Genomic DNA, 14493 nt, shown 5'->3' with positions numbered 1-14493 from the left:
CATAAATATCCAGATAGCTTGGATATCCTCTGGCAACTCAAGTGGTCCTAGCTGCCAGTGTTTAGGCAACTAAACGGCATCCCTGGGAGCTAGTCAGCTGCATCCCTTGCCAGGCTCCATTGCCTGGTAGCCCCTGGGAATGTAGGAGGCTCAGACACATCATTCACGCATAGACATACTTGGGCATCTCACGCATCTCATGATGGGTGGCTGAGTCCCACCCATCGCATCACATCACATCACACGTGTGACATTTCACTGAGCCTGCAGGGCCGCCTGGAACTTTGTTGATAGGAAATGCAAAAGGAAGGGCCGGAGGAAGAATAGAGAGGAAACGGTAGTTGCTGCCCATGTTACTGCTCTGCTGTGGTCTGTAACTCAGCTGGTGGGACGCACTGTGGATTTGACCCGTGGTGTCCCAGTCCTCCAGTCTCATCTGCAGAGCCACACAACAGTGACGTGGGTGATCAAGCCAAGCCAGAAAGCTGCGCCGGGGGAAATCAGTGGCACTGAGGCTCCTTCACTGGGCAGCACCAGCACAGTGGAATAAATTGGGTGTCCTGAAATGGGTCAAATGGAAGTCCTTCTGAGACAGCAGTAGGCACTCTATGGTAACTGGCTTGTTTTCTCCATCTGTTTGGGCTGACCTTTGAATTTTCCGTCATTGTTTTGCCTTTTCCTTGCCTTCGCTTCACCTGCATTTGCCAGCAGTGCTGTCTTTGCCTATTAGCAGTTGTGTACCGGCTGCTGTGCTTTTTTCTTTCTTTGGCAGTTTCTATGCAGATTTTGCTTGCTTTTTTGCCCCAAACCCTTTTTGGGGCATGTCAGCATTTTATCTGTTTGCATGCACTAGGGAATGATATGAGCCATGATCTATTTGGGTCAGTGCGTGCCTGTGTGTAACCATTCCAAAATGAGGGATTTTCTAAGAATAAATTCTTCTTCACCAGTCTGGTTCTCATTCTTGCCCACATAATATCTGTTAGCTCCCTTCTGCTATTTTTAGGCTTGTGAAACTGGGGTAAAGAGAGTGATGAGTCTTTCTGTTGGTTTTGCTTTCTTCCAGCCAAACTTAGTCTTGCATTTCTCCTGCATAGGAAATACATTTCTCCTGTTAGTCCTGGAAATACATAGCAAAGCACATACTTTAGCAGCTGCCCCAAACTAAGGTGTACAGTCGTGGGGTACGAGTCAGCTGAAAATTCAAAAAGGATTCTCTAAAAGGAGGTGGCACGGTTGTTTTCCTGCAAGTAGCACATCAGTTTGGTGTTGCGTCTAAGTAAATGCGGAGCTGGATGACCTCTGCTCTTCAGGCAGTTAGCCAGCTGTTCCTTGTCATCGAGAAAATCTTTCAACGAAAGAAAAAAATTAATTTACTATTTCTGCCATCATATTAATCTGTGTTTCAGCTTTCAATAACCCTCTTGATTTGTAAATGGTTTCTTTGAAAACTGTTTCCTTCTGCAGAATCTGATTGCTTTACAGTAAAACTGTCTCCCTAAGTAATGGAAAAGGATAAAAAAGGTTCATTCACCCTACAGTGTTAGATTATCCTTTAAAATGAGCCACGTTCGGGAGGGTATTACAACAGACCTGAGCACAGCAAATTTCTCAAAGAATAAAGATAAAGCAGGTGAAATCCAGACTGTTTGGTGAAGGAAAATCAGACCCAAACAGGGTGTTGTAGCAGTGATGTAATTCTAAATTGTAAAAGATAAGCAGCTGTTGAAATTGCTGGGGGGCTGTTTGTATTGTAGCTGTGTGTATTCTTGAGCTGACTTCTCATTAGCACGTAAATGTTTATGTCTTGTATGTTACTTAATGTTATTTATCATATTTTAGGTAAGCAGTCCTATTCCTTAATTCATATTATTTCATTCTTTTTCCGAGAGTGTTTTCATGTGTTTTTTGTCACCTGTCCTTTGTATTTCTGACATGCCCTGCCTTTTCTCACCACTTGGGCATCCTAATATTAATAGGCCATAACCAAAGTAACCAGTAGATGTTGATACCGGTACTGGTAACTTTATAAGGAGTTTATGTGAGTACGTTTGATTGGTGTATTATTATAGAAAAATAATTCCGGGGGGAAGAACTGCTAAAACAAAGATGTTGCCCAGGGTAAGAAATACTCAGCTAATGGCAAGGGTGGCAGTGCCCTGCTAGGAGGGCTAAGCCTGGAGGTGGGTGGAGAACTGATGGCAGCTCATGGAGCCACGAGGTGGAGGTGAGCTGTGGCAACACCACCGTGGCCTCGAGAAAGGAGGAGCTGCCAGCTGTGGAAGGAGGAATGAGGCTCCGCAGGTGGCAGAGGGTGGGTGAAGGTACCAGAGGAAGGCAAGACAGCAGAGGTGGAGGCTTCCTGGCCATGCGGGAGTGGAGGCAGTAGCTGCACGTGGTGTGCGTGCACATGGACATGAGCGCAGGACTCTAGTGCGTGTGCATGATGTGGTCACATCTGCACAGCTAAAAGACTTCTCAGCTGCTGCATGAATGAGATGTGCTTACTGCTGACCAACTGTACAAAGTTTTTGAGCTTGCTGTCTGCTTTTCCCCTCGTATATCACCAGCATAAGGCTGTTCATCTCCTCACCTAGTCTGTCTTGACTCTCTCTCCTGTCCCTGAAGAGCAGTTATCCTGTATGCAATATGGGTTTTCATCAAATTCCAGTCTTATTCTTCTGCTTTGAAACCCTAACAAGATCAAGGTCAGTGGGGAAAAAGTAACAATTTGGGTCAGCACAAAACCTAGAAACTGAAGTTCCTAGTGCTGAAGTTTCAGCACTGAAACCTAGAAGAAGAAAAGCCAGGCTGGTTATCGATTGCATGAAATGATGCATTGCTCTGCTTGTCCTGCCTAAGAGCAATTGCAATTGCTTCTCTGCCATCATGCTTTGGTAGCTCTTAACTCAAAGGAGTAGCAGAACTTTTTGCGGCAGGCGTGACGTATTTATCCTTCTCTCCGCAGCGCTGCCCATACTGTAGCGCTTCCTGCTAAAATAACGCTAGTGATAGTAACACGGGAAAGCACAGAGGCAGGGAAGCCTTGGAGCATTAGTGATGCTTAAATTGCAGAAAAACTGATGCCAACAGGCAGCAAAAAGAACAGACAGGAGGAAGGGGAAAAAAGGGTATATTTTTTTTTAGTAATTTGTTATTCAGCAAATCCAAGTTTACAAGCTATAGGCCAGCTGCTGGCTTCTGATTCTTGCTTAGGTGCAAGAGGAGTGTATTTTTATTAGGGATCATGATTTATTCATGTTGAGGAGATGTTCTGCTCATACCAAGTTCAGATTGCAAAGCAGTAGTTAGTAGATGACATTCAAACTGGAGATTTCCCTTGAAACAACATGAGAAAGTATTTCTTTTCTGAAGTCCGTTTCCCTTCACAGATAGTTTCCTACCATTAAATATCCAGTAGTGAGAAGAAAGAGCCCCAAAACTATGACAGGCAACTGCATTTGCTAGATATGTAAATGCAATATTCATACATAGCTTTATGGAGGGTTTATTTTCCACAGTGTATGAACCAAACATCTCAATTAAATAGAGAAGGGGGAGACCTGGTTTTCATTAGCTGTGAAGACTTTCAGAATTACATTAGTTGCAGTTCATTAGATCTTGTAATCGTATTTGCTGTGTCATGATGAGGCAGTGAGGGGTTTGGGTGTGCATGGGGGGAATCCAGCTCATAGATCATTCCCACGGGACCCATGATTAACTTCTACTGTCTCAGTCCGTTGGGATCAAGCCCAGGGCTTTATATTTCCCTCTCCACAGCAGGAGAGCAAATGGGTAAAGTGCACTGTGTGACAGGACGTTGCAGGGGGCAGGCAGGAAACAATGGGGTTTATTTTGCCTCGCTACCCCACGCTGCTCCAGCTGGCAAGCAGGGCAGCCCTGCCGCCTCGGTGGGGAGGTGAAGCTGCAGGATATGCTGGACTGTCAGAAGCAAGTGGTGGTATTCAGTTGCCCCAGCTCTGCTTCCAATGGAAAGGACAGAATTACATGATAATGCTAGTCTTGGGGAGAAATTGAAATGAAATGGTGCAAAGTGAGGCCATGAAAAGACCTGGTCTCGTCAGTGCTGCTCCTACCGTGCAAAGGCTTAGACATGTTTTCTGTTCTCATGTGTCAACCAAGAAAGTCAGCTCAAAGGAGCGAATTCAAGAAATTCAAACCATGTCTGTTGTACATCACCTTTCCCGGAAGGTCACCACACATTAACCTCCCGTGCTTTTGTCCGTGACTTATAGATATTTCCTCTCTGAATTCTAGGTGTCTGAAAGTTCACTGGTCTATAGGAAGAGACTAGGTATGACCAGCTTTGAAGGTCATACATAGTCTCCTCTACCTTTGAAGGTACTCCTCTCTCCACAGGTAGAAGTTAGTCTTTACTGACCATGCAGAGCACACAGGCAGCCAGTTTAGATTATTTTTACATGACTGAAGTTAAGGCAGCACCTTTCCTCGAGGACCACATGGCTGTGTTTCCAGCTCGGAGGAGAAAAGGAAGATCACGTAGACGCAGCACTTGGCTGAGGACACTGGGTATCTGGGATCAGTTCTCATCTCTGCCAAAGAGCTCTTCAAAAGCCACCAAATCCTTCTTTGTTCTTGAACATTTTTTAACGAAAAGGAGTTATTTACACAGGGATTCTCTCATGTGCTGCCTTGTTTTATCTAGGTAAAATGTAAACTCTTCGGGACGGGGAGCACCTCCAGCAATGAAGAAGGCTCTGCATATATGCACCAAGTATTTAAGAAAAGCTGACATTCCTAATTAAATACAAATGCTAAAAAGTTACAAATTACTTTATTGAATCAATTAAAGTGAATAATGAGAAATTTGAGCTTGAAATAGCTCTTTACCTTTACAAAGCGCATCGCAAGGTGAATGTTGTTATCTTAAATATCTGTTGAATCTGTTGTTATCGCCTGTCGTGAAGTTGAATGGCTGACTGCTGCCTCTCTTGCGGTGGGATATTACACGGCTCAGTTCTCACTAATTCCTTTTGCTTGAAGATTATTTAATCTTAACTGTAACAAACCCTTCATATGTAACTTGTACTCTGCCTCCGAGGACCATCACTTAGCTTCCCTGGAACACTCCTGTCCTCTAGAATTTGATATCTATAGATTATGTGCTAGTGTTAGTTACACTATGCATATATACTAGTGTCTATACACTAGTGTTAGTGTATAGGCACTCAGTAATCTGGGCTTTTTAGATTTAAAATTCTTTTTGCTTAGGTTTTTCAAAACTGGAATGATTTTAGTGTGCTTCATTTTGGGGGGATCTCACTCAAGGCACATTAAAAAGCTGTAATGTCCTGACAGTTGGATACAAGGCATTTTTTAAATTTCTCAGTTTAGGTAGAGTTAATCTCACTATAACTACGAAAATTTTAACAGTCTAAAAGTTAAGTATCGGTGGAAGTCATTTAGCCTTCTCCTGTGATGAGAACAGAGGTGAGATCTCTCAGGTGGGATCCCGTAATTAACGTCTGGGTGAATAGAAGCCTGTTTTTAGAGATGTAAACATACAGAAGTTGAATCCTACTCTAAGTAGTAGTCTTGTTTTTTTAACAAAAGTCCCAGTTCTTCTTCAGCAGTATTTCATTGGGGACAATCAGAGCATTGTGTTTTGCTGCTGCATATTTTGCAATCTTCTGTATTTTTATAAGTTCAGGGTCGTTTGGAAACTGGAAGTAGCCTCTGGAAAAGTACTATCCATCTGTTGTATTTTATGGGCCTGATTCAAACACGAGTTTGAGAACAAGTATGATTGCCATGGATTTTACAGGTCTTTTAGGTCCGATGACAGAGGCAATCTCTGTGTGTGCCCACTTCCCAGGCTAGGGGGAATTTCTCTATTTCCTTTATTATTACATGAATTTGCAAAGACTGAAAGGGGACTTGGCATGGGACTCAGCACAGAAAGGACATGGACCTGTTGGAACGGGTCCAGAGGAGGGCCATGAAGATGATGAGAGGCCTGGAGCGCCTCTCCTGTGAAGACAGGCTGAGAGAGCCTGGAGACAGGCTGAGTTCAGCCTGGAGAAGAGAAGGCTCCAGGGAGACCTTATAGCAGCCTTCCAATATCTGAAGGGAGCCTACAGGAGAGATGGGGAGGGACTCTTTGTCAGGGAGTGGAGCGATGGGATGAGGGGGGACGGTTTTAAAATGAAAGAGGGGAGATTTAGATTAGATATTGGGAAGAAATTCTTTCCTGTGAGGGTGGTGAAGCACTGGAACAGGTTGCCCAGGGAAGTTGTGGATGCCCCATCCCTGGAAGTGTTCAAGGCCAGGCTGGATGGGGCTTTGAGCAACCTGGTCTGGTGAGAGGTGTGCCTGCTCATGGCAGGGGGGTTGGAACTCGATGATCTTTAAGGTCCCTTCCAACTCTAACCATTCTGTCATTCTATGATTTGATGGGAGAATTGCATAAACAGCAAAGTGTGATTATAAACAGGCTGTTTAATATGAAATCTAGTTCCCGGAAATCAAAGCTCTCAGGAGTAGTTTTGTCAGAGCTAGAAAACACTTCACAAAGACAGCTTTCATTTCTATATGCTCTGAAGTATGCAGTAATCATGGTCTAATTACCTCAGTGCAGCCAGAAAGCAATATGGGATATTGTGGGGGTGTGGGAAAGAGAATAATATGCTACAATTAAGCTGTAATCTTTGGCATGGTCACTCGTCAGAGAAAGCTTTTCTGCTGTCGCATTCAAGGCAGTCATTATTTGGCTGCTAAAGCCTGGGGAAAATATGTGGTGGTGTTCCTGGGAGCCGTTTCACAGAGGCTTCATTATTGGTCTCTTCCTCAGCAGCTGGCCAAGCCCAGCCGATGCTCTCTGTTTCCAAGCTGTCCCCGCAGCCCTCCGCTTTTCCCTGCTTGCGCTGGGGGCGGGGGGGTGTGCTGCTGGTAGTGGAATGGGGGTGACGTTATTACTCACTGTGGAATGAATTTGTGAGCTTTAAGTTATTAGTTTAAAAACTTGTTTGCTCAGGACCTTATTTATAATGGAAGAGACCTTTGGCATGTGGTTTATACACAGAAAGACCTTGTGAACATGGCAAATAAATGTGCTAGCCATGTGACAAGTTAGATGCTTAATTTTGCACATGCATTAACCCTAGGATGCAGACTGTGTTTCACTGGGACATAACGATGTTCACGTGCAATTATGCTCACCTTCCTTTGAAAACCTAGTTTTACAGTCTGCTAAGAAAGTCTGCTAAGTGCTGGTTATACATCTGCTAAGATGTCACCTTGATGGTGACGTCTCTTATTTTCTAAAATTCTCCACCATTTTAATAGAAACTATTCCACTGCCTTGAAGCGAGCTCTTGGATTCACACGCTTAATTGCTCATACTGCTGTCTGCATTCTTCCCACTTTTCCAAATGTCTTTCTGAGGAGGAGAGGGAGCCTAAGATGCAGGCTCGTGTGGAATTGCTAAAATTCTAGTAGAGGAAAAGCATGGAAGGAGAAGTCAGGTCAACTTTGAATATGTTGACCTTGAGGTGATGTGGTCTGACAAGGCATGAATGAGTTGATTGGACTATGAATGCAGGTCGTGGTGTAGGTCAGTGTTTACTGCTGCAAAGGCCTTTTTTAATTTTTCTGCAATGCCACAGACAGATGGTTTCAGAGGGACTTGGTTTCTCTTTCAGAGATGTTAAGACTTAGAAAGGGTTAAAAGTGACCGGTGGTTTGGCACTGTTCAGTGTTATCTTAGATCTGTTTTTGCATTATAGAGCACACACATCCTTTGATAAGCCAGCTATGATTTCTGTAAAAGTAGATACAGTGGGGAATTAGATCAGAACCTCATTATTCTGCTGCTTCGCAAAGCAGAAACATTAACTTTTTTGAAAGCTTATGGCATGCACAGCCTCTGCAAAGCTGGTCTGACAGCCTGCAACAGCAGCACAGTCCATGGCAGTAATTCCTTCCAGCATCAGGCTTCCAGGACCAGGCCTTAATTACAGGCACATCTGGTCTCCGGCAGCAGTTCTTCACTGCTTGGAATAAGACGTGTCTGTCTTTAACTGCTCTTGTTAAATGGGCAGCTCAAAAAACCCAACCGCACCAGAAGAGCGTCGGTCTGTCCTAGGAAAGGATCTGTCCCGATTTAGTGCACGGGAACCCCAGAAGCAGCGCATGAGGAAGGTGATCTTGGTCTTCAGTTTTGTGTAGTTCAGTACTGGGTCTGCATATAAACAGCTAAAAGCTGAAACAAGGCAAGGCAGTTGCAGGAACAGTAACATAAATAGGCCTTGCAACTTTTTTAACAGTGCATTTGGTGAAACTTCGAGATCTTGGTTCTGGTGGCACTGTGGTGTTAGGAGAGGTTCTGCCAAGCAGGACCTGAGTTCAGGCAGCAGTCCTGTCTCCTGTTGTCTCCAGAAGCATGTAGTACCCTGCAATTGCTCTTATGCACCTCGCACCAATTTGAAACAAGGGTAATGTTTGTTTATTCAGGCTGTTCCACAGTATCATCTTATTTTAATGTAGCAATGCCCGCAAATTATCTGAATTTTCTCTTTTTGATAAAATTTCAACTTCTTTCTACTTATGTTATTATGAACCCACACATGCTTATTGCTGTAGTGATATCTTAATATAGTTTTTGTCACACATAACAGAGGTGATTGCCCCAGGCAGCAAACAGAACTGGGAACCGGGAGAGAGACAGGAGCTGGGGAGAGGAGCTGGGGTGAGTAGGAAGCTGGGCACATCCCCCGCTGGAGGAGTACTGAGAGAAGAGTAGGGGCTCCAGCACAGGGAGATCAAGGTCAAAAGGACCCAGTGTCACCAGATTCTCAGTCTGAGATATGAAGGATCTGGTTTTACCAGGTGAAGCATAATTTTGGCTGCAGTCAAATGGCTTTTTCCCCAATTAATCCCAAGCACAGCTCAGGAGTTAGCTCCGGTCAGGGACCGCTCCTGGAAGACACAATTTGGATACAACCACCATCCTGTGGAGAATAAGGAAGTTTAACAATATGGGCTCAGGCTGTGCCATTGCCAACTGACAAGATAATTACCCCCAACAAGTTTAATTTACTGCTGTGGATATAATCTTAATGTTCAGAACACAACCCCTCACCGACTTCTGCAGACAGGCTCCAAACCAGGACCTGCAGTAGGAGATACCTGTGAAAAGTTTGGCTCAAGTATTTTGCCCACGTGGGGACAAATGCAGTCCTGGTGGTGTCGTGACATTTGGGTGTAATGCCAGGTCGGGTCATGCTGTCAGGAATCCACCGGCTGTGGCAAGCTGCGGAGAGGGGACAGCCGGGAGCTGCCTCCAGCTGCTCTGCCATTAAAGCATGGTGAGGCCACATGGTGAAAAAGATCAGAAAACAGTTTCAATTTAAAATCAAGAGGTTTAGAGAAGGGATGTTTAGGTGAGGGAAGTGTGCTGTAAGTTCTTTTTAACCTAGTTCACCATAGGGCTACGCTTAAGCTCCTGCCAGGAGCACGAATGACATTTCCCTGCCAGCAGCTTGGTGTTTCCATGCATGCAGAGAACAGGCAGAGTCCTGACATGGAAACAGTTCTGGATTGAGCAAAGTGCATCTGACACACATCCTCTCTCTTGTCTAAATCAAACGCATGGGCCCTAAGGAGAACTTTGGTGTGAACTCCTCTTGGTGCAGGAGTTTGGTAATGGATTGCCTTCCTTCGCGTGTTTTCTTTAGGGTGGTGTGGGGATGTCACATTCAAGGGAGGTGCTCAGTCTTTGAGCACTTGGAGAGACACTTGGAGAGTCAAGAGGAAATGGGCACAAACTTGTGCATCAGAAGCTCCACCTAAACATGACGAGGAACTTCTTCACTTTGAGGGTGGCAAAGCCCTGGAAGAGGCTGCCCAGGGAGGTGGTGGAGTCTCCTTCTCTGGAGACATTCCAAACCCACCTGGACACGTTCCTGTGCAACCTGCTCTGGGTGGACCTGCTCTGGCAGGGGGTTGGACTAGATGATCTCCAGAGGTCCCTTCCAACCCCATATCATTCTGTGATTCTGTGACACTGCAGCCTGAGCTGGGTCTGAAGTTGCAGAGGCAGTTTTCTGGAGACGGAATAAGGTAACAGGACCTCATTAGGTCTCCTGTAAGACTCTAGCTTCACAGACAAAGTCTGTTTTCAGTACTTGGAGGAACCGAAAATAAAACAATCAGCATCCACAGATGTTTCTCACACCTGCAGGACTGTTTCTGCCACAGCCTGTTTGTTGTAGCCTAGGTTTGTGTTCCTTTTTTTTGTGTTTGAATGGCAGCACTTGCAGCTGTGTGTAGACAAGAGTTTCATACTTCTCGGCTCCTGTCTCAGTTTGTGGTTCCACGTATGTTGTACTTCACCATTTTCTGGTTTAACGCAGCTCTCCGTGGGCTTGCTACCAGACCAATAAAAATCTCCTTTAACAATTACGACCTTCTTCCCTGCTCTCCCTCTCAGGTCTGCCCTGCTGGGGTGGAGGGGATCTTCCAAGCAATGGTCTGACTGATCTGTTTTGCCGTTTAGCATCGGGTAACTGACAGCACTGGAGACAGAGAGGATGGGAAGAAGAGGGCAGTAGGAGGTGGGGTGGCCCAAGAAGGAACCCTGTAACCGAAGCCCAGCACAGAAGCAAGTATGTGAAACTCTTGGGCAGTTCCCCCGTTAGCCAAATCCCGCCTGACAGCCCAGGACAGGGAGTCACCATCCCGCAACCCTCCCCGACTCTCTCCTGTCCTGTTGTGTTTGGCTTCTCACGTTCAAAGTCGCTCAGTTGTCAAAACAATTTCTTCCCTTGCCTACGCTCCATCTATAATTCATCAAGAAAAGCACAGAGGTAAAGCCGAGGGCTTTTCCCGCTCTTTCCCCTCTGGAAAGTGTGGGCTGAGTGTGGTTTGCAGCAGGACATGAATGAGTGGTTGTAAAACCCAGAAGCCCAGGGGGAAGGCGGTGGGAGATGGACACGCTGCCATCTCCTGCCAGGCTGCCCTGGCCACTGGGGCACGGCATCCGCCTCTCACAAGGTACATCCCGTGTGTGTTTCACTGTAATCTCGGGCAGACCTTTGCTCAGAAAATCCAGGTCAGACCTGAAACACACTGGATCTCTCCGTTCCCGGGCTTCGAAGGAGTTCAAGTCTCAATCCAAGCTTTTCCTCACTAGTTGAAACTGTCACTCCATGTGCTCCTTGAAACTGCAGCCTGTATCTTACGCTCCAAACTGCTTCACCCCCAATACATTTTTTTATTCCTCAGTTTGGCAACGAATTTGCACTTGCACATCCTGAACTCCCCTCCTCACCGGCTCCAGCTGATCTGCCTCAGCTCCGCTTTATCCCTGCAACAGCTGCAAGGAAAAATAACACATTATTTGCCGTGAAAGTGCGGGTCATGCAATGAAATATCCATCTTTCTGAAACCGCAAATGCAATTGGACGTTGAAGTGCCATTTTGAGGAAATGGCTACAGGCAGCATTTGTCATATAGGTTCCACTAATGGCAAATATTGATGTCTAAAAAGAAAGTTGCCCCAAGAAGGAGAAATTTTATTCAGTGTAGCGAAAGGATTAGTTTTCTGAATTGACAGTGGCTTTGAAATGTGAAGGCAAACTGTGGTTTGCATTTTGTTTTAGGTGAAATAACCATTTTTTTTTTTCATCCGGGTGTTCCAGGCCTGTCTCTATGGCTCTTTTTTTTTAGAGTTCAACATCACCAACAACTTGTGTGGAGATTTCTGTGGAAATGGTACAACAAAAGTAATCTTCATCTTAAGAGATCTTCATGTACAAAAAAAAAAAAAAAAACCAACCCAAAACCTGTTTCAGCTGACTGTTGTTCCGTCTCAGCGATGTCTCTGTGCAAGGTTCAGCTATTCAAGCCGGGCAGTCTTTCAAGAGTGGTGGGTGGAAAGGCCCTGTGTCAGCTCCATCCTTAGCAGCAGGGGTTGCATTCAGCTCTGAAGCACCCTCGCAAGAGCCACAAATCCCTGTCCCAAAACGGAGAGCTTCACCAGAGGGCAGCACAATATTGCTTTTTATTGTAAAAGCAGGAGTTAAACCATTTCAGCCGTCTGAGAGCTTTTTGAAATTACCTGCTTGTTGTTCCATAGCTCTGATTGCAAATAAGTTTCTCTTTAAAGCTAGCTTCTGAAGCAGCTCCAAAATCCATTCCTTAGGCATACATTGATGTTTGAGTGCCCAGGCGTTCAGCAGAGGGAGTTCCGACAGTTGTATTTTCAATGCATCTCTCTGCCAGGTTTCTGTCTGGGGCTGGTCAGGGCAGCTGAGGGGTGCTTGTCCAGCTTCAGGTATTTCAGAAGCTCTCCCGTGTTACAGGCACCATCCCGAGTGAGTGCTATTTTAGCCTCATCATTTGGAAGGCGTTTAACAGTAGGAGTAAGCCCTCTGATATCACTTTGTGAGAAGGGTTCACAGAGGGTGAATGTAGGCATGCTTTTTTTGTATTATAATTATATTTACTTCTGGTCCTGTGTGCTGAGAAGCTTCTGGGTCCTCTAGCACTTTTGCCAAACTCTTGCCGTTCAAGGAGCTAAGAGTCGTCACTAGTCACATCTTGTCTGCTCAGCTTCCCTCACGTAGGGCTTAATCTGTCATCAATCGGTTCCAATTTATTACTCTATTCTGCTTGCACAGATAACTGGTGTCTCCTGCAGTCACCTCTCCTGGTTCAAGTGCCACTGTACTTTTCTGAACTTTTCTGACCTCTTTCTCTCAACTTACAGTCAAAGCTTTGGTATCTGAATTCCTGCTCTTTTGCTGTAAATTAACTACGTCTTCTGCCCTTGGTTGTTCTCTTTGCTCCATTTGCCTTCTGCCTGGTGGGATATCTCCTGTCTAGCTTCAGTCTTGCACTTCACTCCTGCCATGGACATGTAGGTCTCCCTCGGCTCGCTCTCTCTGATCTCACTCCTTTTTAAGCTCAGGCTCAATTCCATCCACTCCTGCTCATCCCAACACTTCCACACTCTGTACTGCAGTCTTCAAAGGTGCAGCTTTTCCATGGGGCTGCTCCCCATGTGTCTTTAGCTTTCCTTAGCTCAAATATTATCTTTATTTAAAAGCCAGCAGCCTTAAGAATATATATGTAGAATAAAAGAATAACTTTTTGTACTGTATTAGCTTTTGGTACATTACTTAGACTTCTGAGAGGAGTGTAATATTGTTCTTCAGAGTAGCTATAAAATCATGAACTTAGTAGAAATAATTTAATCTTTCAAGTCAACTTTGTGTCTGCTTTAAAAAAAAATAAACGTGATTCTGTTTTAAGAAAAAAAGAAAAATATTTTGAAATCCCTATTCTTTTTCTTGCATTTTTCTTTGCCAAATATTTTGGGGAAAAAAAAAAAACAAACCCAACAGGTTTCTTTTTCGTTTGCATTCTCTCTTTTTATTTCTTGGGAAAAGTAAGGCAGAAAAGACAACAAAAATGCTGAAAAAAGATTCGATTCAGTTTTCTTTTTTTTCACATTTCATTTTCAATTCATCCTTTTTTCCAAGGAAGGAAAAAAACTGTAATTTTTTAAAGGCAAAAGGATGGGAAAAAAGAAGGTAAAAGATCTTTTAAGAACAATTCTTAAAAGCTTTAACAGGGCAGAAAATGTCTTTGAAAATTCATAAAAAATAAAAGTTGAAAAGAAAAATACTTTCTATTCAAAACAATTAACAAAGGTTTGGAGCTAGTTAAGGCAGCCAGCGCGGTGTGTTTTGTAGTGTTTTCTGAACAAGGACAGTCCCGTCTCCTCTACAGGAATCCATCCCAGTGCTCAGTTCCCTTGCACCTCATCAGAGAGGTCTCTGCAGGCATTCCACCGCATCTTCCCACTAAATCTCATTCTGCTTCTCTTAAGGTCTCTCCATTTCACAGTCAGTGATGTGACTGTGACTCAGTGTAGAAATAACCCAAGTTTGCTTTAAAATAAGGATGAGGCAGGGCTGTATCAGATTCACAACTGCAAAATACATCATTTTTAGAGTAGTCTGCCATTGCTTTTAAATTTTTTTAAATTTTAATTTTTTAAGCTCTACCAAGATAACCACATGGGCACATTGCTTGGCAGCGGTCAGCCCCAAAGAGCGATGGCTCTTTGATGTCAATGCTCAAGGCTACCAGTAAGACACGTCTGTGCTTGGCAAGGTCTGTGACACCTACTCTTCCTATCCTGTGTATTTATGGGTTTGGAGAAGTTATAGGTTATCTGGCTTTCTTATAACTCGGCCAAACTAGAAATGTTTAACTACACTTTGAAGTTTGTCTTTCCAGGGTTGGCAACTTTTTCCAGCTTTTGGTTTTTTCTTCCCATTTCAAGTTATTGCAATGCCATTAATATCTAAAAGAAAAAAAAAATACAAGCATTTATCCACCAGGGATAAATTAGTAAGAATTGGTTCTTCTTGGAGTATAGAATCATAGAATGTTTAGCATGGAAGGGACATTAAAGATCATCGAGTTCCAACCCCCTGCCAT

Source organism: Numenius arquata, chromosome 3 (genome assembly GCF_964106895.1).
Source record: "Numenius arquata chromosome 3, bNumArq3.hap1.1, whole genome shotgun sequence".
Lineage (NCBI taxonomy): Eukaryota > Metazoa > Chordata > Aves > Charadriiformes > Scolopacidae > Numenius > Numenius arquata.
Note: the sequence above shows the minus strand (reverse complement) of the source record.